The sequence below is a fragment of the Nicotiana attenuata genome, chromosome 6 (genome assembly GCF_001879085.1).
Source record: "Nicotiana attenuata strain UT chromosome 6, NIATTr2, whole genome shotgun sequence".
NCBI classification, from domain to species: domain Eukaryota; kingdom Viridiplantae; phylum Streptophyta; class Magnoliopsida; order Solanales; family Solanaceae; genus Nicotiana; species Nicotiana attenuata.
In genome coordinates this window covers 58,983,729-58,988,697 of record NC_031994.1, presented here as the reverse complement: position 1 = coordinate 58,988,697, position 4,969 = coordinate 58,983,729, and positions in this window count along the sequence as shown.

Genomic DNA, 4,969 nt, shown 5'->3' with positions numbered 1-4,969 from the left:
CCCCCCCACCCCAAAAAATTACGTTTAGTTTGCCTCACATAATAAATTTAAGACTATATATATATATATATATACCATGTATTTCAAGACAAAAGTATATAATATTATTATACCTAAATACAATTAATTTAAAATACATGGTATATTATATTTATTTAATCTTATTAATTAGGTATAAAAATTGTTTGTACTTTGTCTTCAAAATACATGGTATATTCTATTTATCTAATTGGGTTTAGTCAGTATGTACTTTATCTGGATATTATCCAACATTTTGAGGGTTCGATTATAGTATAATCGAGGAATTATGAGAAAATTTCTCCATAAACATATTATTTGTTAAAGAAGCGAGAAAAAAATTAATAAGCAAATCTCCTTTTTTTTATCCCTTAACTAAATAAAAGTAAGGCTGTATGGTGGGCCGAGCCCGGGCCTAAATGGGCTAAACGGGCCGGGCTAAACGGGCCTGGGCTTAGCGGTCCCGGGCTTCATGGTCCCGGGCTTCGTGGGCTCAACGGGTAGGACCAGCCCGTGACGGGCCTAAGCCCATATGGTCCTGGGCTAAATGGGCCGGGCTCGTGGGCTTAGTGGGCCTAACAGGCTTTTTTTTATTTCCGGGCTTTTTTTTTTTTAAATTTTTTTTATTTAAGGCAATTTCTTGTAAACCATATGTGTATGTATATATATAAATTTCTCTTATGCATTGCTATATAAATATATGTAGTATATATAATATAGAAATCTAATTATTAAAGTGTTTGACGAAAATGTAAAATAACAAATCAATAGTAAAACTAAATTGGCATGCATAATAAATTAATAACAAAGTACAACATGAAGCATAAATACGTCTAATAATTTTAAAATAACACAAATTATTGAAAAATCTTAAAGACGAATTTGCGGATAAATACCCTCAACACAATACTTTATATGCCTCCTTAAAATGCCTGTGGTACACCCTGAACGAAAATTTAAGACTCTTCCACAGTTCTTGCACTTTAATATTTGGCCTTCTTCATTTTCTTCAAGCACTTCATAGTATTGCGAAACAAATAAGCGCACTCTTTCCGAACGAGGCATGATTTAACTTGAAAATTGAGATTGAGACTTGAAGTCTTGAAAATTGGAGATTGAGAGATTGAGAGAAATTTAGATTGAGAAATGAGTATTGAGTATTGAAATGAAGAAGAGGGAGGGGGGTACTTATAGTGTTAGAGAAGGTTAGTTTTGTAAATTGGAAAAAAAACGGCTATTTGTGCAATTAATATGACCGTTGGTGGTCATTGGGGGTGGGGCCCTCATTTTGAAAAATCTTGTTTTGTAGTATATATAGTACTACTTCTTCATGTATATATAATATATATAGTATACTATACATTGTATGTTATGTATATATATTCCCTTATATAATTTGTTGTAGTATATATTGTATGTTATGTATATATATTCCCTTATATATTTTCTTGTAGTATATATTGTATGTTATNATATATATATATATATATATATATATATAGTATACTATAGTATATATAGTATATTATGTATATATATTTCCTTATATAATTTCTTGTAGTATATATATAGTGTGTTATGTATATATATTATAGCTTATAAAGAATTGCAAGTTAAAGACAAAAAAATATTGCAAAGAGATATTCAAGGGAATGTATTATAATTTTTATTACCAAAAATGGCATATCTTTCTTAGTCTTCTTCCCCCCAATGGAATGAGCACAACAAGGTACTAATACCACCATTAAAAGGAAAAAAAACTAAAGAAGATATGCCAAAGTACAAGTTACACCATAATCTACATTGTATCTCTAACAAATCTCATAAATCCTTCAAGGTTCGGAGGAGGTTCCGTTGGTGGTGGCGGAAAAGAAGCTTGTTCATCACCGCTTCCGGGCGAAGCAGCATCCTCCGCAAGTTCCGCTATCATTTCTTCATAAGCTTCGTCTATCTCCGGTTGTGATTCTGCAAGTCCAAAGTTTCTTCTTTCCGAGCGGATCCAATCTCTGAATAGTACTGATTTTTCCAAGCTCTCCCTCATAGACGCTCTATGATCACCTATTTGAAGTCTTGCTTGACTGAAAGCGCTCTCTGATGCAAGTGTTGAAGCTTGAATAGATAAAATATCCCGAGCCATCCTTGCAAGAACCGGAAAATGTTTTTCCCTTGCCTTCCACCATTTCGAAAGATCAAAGGTGCCGTCTGGATTCTCCTGTTCAAGTCCCTGCGACAAATAAACTTGAAGCTCATTTAGATGTGAAGTCTCATCAAAATTATCACCTTAAGAACCCCTAAACTCCGTCCAAGATTTAAGTGCTTTTAGGCCCGCAGCTCTTTTAGATGATTGTGAACTAGACGAAGTAGGGGTTGGAACATTTGGCCTAGCATGATCTAACGCAAGTTGATAAGCATTATAAATTGTTTGAGCATTTATTTTAATTGAGGCTTTTGCCTCTGCAAGTGTAGAAAATTCCTCAACTGAAAGATCTAAAGCCTTATAAATATTTGAGTACCAAAAGTGAGGACCTTCTAATTTCATTGTAGGATTTAACATTGCAGCAACACCATAAATAGGGGGGATAGGGAAAAAATATTTTTTAAACTTTTCTTTCATTGCATTTATAGCAAGTTTATAAATTTCCCCACCCTCCGAAAATTCAACAAACAAATCACATAGTGCTGCAATATAAACTAAACAATTTGAAATAGTAGGATAATATTGTCCAGAAAATGCATTTGTAGCAAATTGAAAATGTTCTAAAAAATCTATAAGAATTTTTACATTCGTCCAATCTTGATTTGTAAGGATTTCATCATCATCCTCACCACCAACACGAGCATTAAACGTTGCATTAATTGGGTTTCTATATTCATATGCAACTACTAAACTTTGGTACATATAATTCCATCTAGTTGGACAAGGTTTAGGAACTTTCTTTCTCTAAGGCCAAATTCATCACATTTTTTAAAATACTCTCTAAGTCTACTTCTACGGTTTGAATAAAAAAGCCAATTAAGAGCCATTCTAACCTTTTCAATTTCTAAATTTAAAATTCTCATACCATCACCGACAATTAAATGGTAAATGTGACAAATACATCTCACATGGAAACAATTACTAAATGCAGGATTTAGTGTTGTTGTAAGTATGCCTATAGCACTAGTGTTACTAGAAGCATTATCCATAGAAATTGCCATTATTTTATCTCTAATGCAAAAATATCTACAAATATCTGCAACAGTGTTAGCAATAAACTTACCTGTGTGACGTGAATTAATTATTCTATACGCAATAATGCGTTTTTGCATTATCCACTCCTCGTCTATCCAATGACTTGTAACAGTTAGATAATCACAGTCATTATTACTTCTACCAATATCAGTAGTAATAGAAATCCGATTAGTTATATCAGCAGTAGCGGAACTTGGACCGCAGATGCGGAAAGGCCTGGGCAGACCTTATATGTTATTTCATTGCGCGATTTTGGATTATTCCACCATTGTTGCCTTCGACCTTGGAGTTTTTGGAGCGATTCTGAAGAGGGAAATTAAGAGACTTCATTAAGGTAAGGAATTTTGGTCTTAAAACTCGATTATATTGTGAAATCCACCTAGAAATTCATGGAAACTAAGCCTAAAATTGAAGAACTAGGGCTTGAGAAATTGGACTTTTGAATTGGGATTTGAAGGACCATTTGGGGTCGAATTTGAGAACTTTTGATATGTATGAACTCGTGAGAAGATAAGGAATCTAATGATGTAAAAATTTCTGAGTTTCGAGAAGTGGGCCCGGGGCTCGGGTTTTGCTAATTTTGGGATTTTTGATATTTTTCGATTGTTTTCGCTTGGGCTTTGTTCTCTTAGCATATTGTGATGTATTCGCTCTGATTGTGGTTAGATTCGACGCGCGTGGAGGCCGATTTGAGGGGCAAAGGCGTCGCGAGCTAGAGATTTCGCCGGTTCGAGGTGAGTAATGATTGTAAATGATATCCTGAGGGTCTGAAACCCCGGATTTCACATCGTAGTGCTGTATTGAGGCGATACACGCGCCGGATGATGAGCGTGGGGTCTTTTACGTGTTGGGGGATCGTGCTTGGTCCGTCCCGATTGATGATTTTACCGCATATTTGACTGAAACTTATTTGTTATCATCATGATTTGGGCTGATTGCCATATTTGGGCTTCGTGCCAATTATTTGAACCCCTTCGGGAATGGTCGTTGATATTTCCTCACTGTTTGATTTTATACTTGAACTCAGTCATGTATTTTCCACTGTTTTCAAAACTCAGCCAAGTTTATTTTTCTTTAACACTTGAAATGATATTTCCTATACTATTTTTGGGCTGAGCAGCATGTTTTACTGTTGCCTGAGGGGCTTATGTGATTTTTGACTGAGTAAGGCCGAGGGCCTGTGTGTGAGGATACTTTTGGATCGGGCTGCACGCCGCAGCAGTGTTATAATGATACTGAGATGAGGCCAAGGGCCTAGACTTGATGCCACGAGATGGCTTGATATTGTGCTTGGGCCGTAAGGGGCCCCTCCCGGAGTCTGCACACCCCCAGTGAGCGCCGTCGACGATAAATGCATCGGGCTGCACGCCGCAACGATATGTGGATCGGGCTGCATGCCGCAGCGGTACTGGTACTGTTCTATGTGTTTACTTTATTTCATTTTTCTGCCATTGTCTGTTGTCTGTGCTACTTCATGCAATATCTACCTGATTGCCTGGCATTACCTGATAACCGAGTGTTGTGCCCGAGGGGCGGATTTTCTGTGCTTATCCGTTCTGTTTGTTTTGCATTCATTTGCGTAACCGCTGAAAAAGTCATTTCCAAAAGAGGTTTAAACTGAGCTAAGACATTTTTTTAAAGATTTCACTGCTTCACTGCTTTTCTCAAAGGGTTTTACACTGCTCTATACAGCATGATGGTTTGTTTTACGGGATTTCT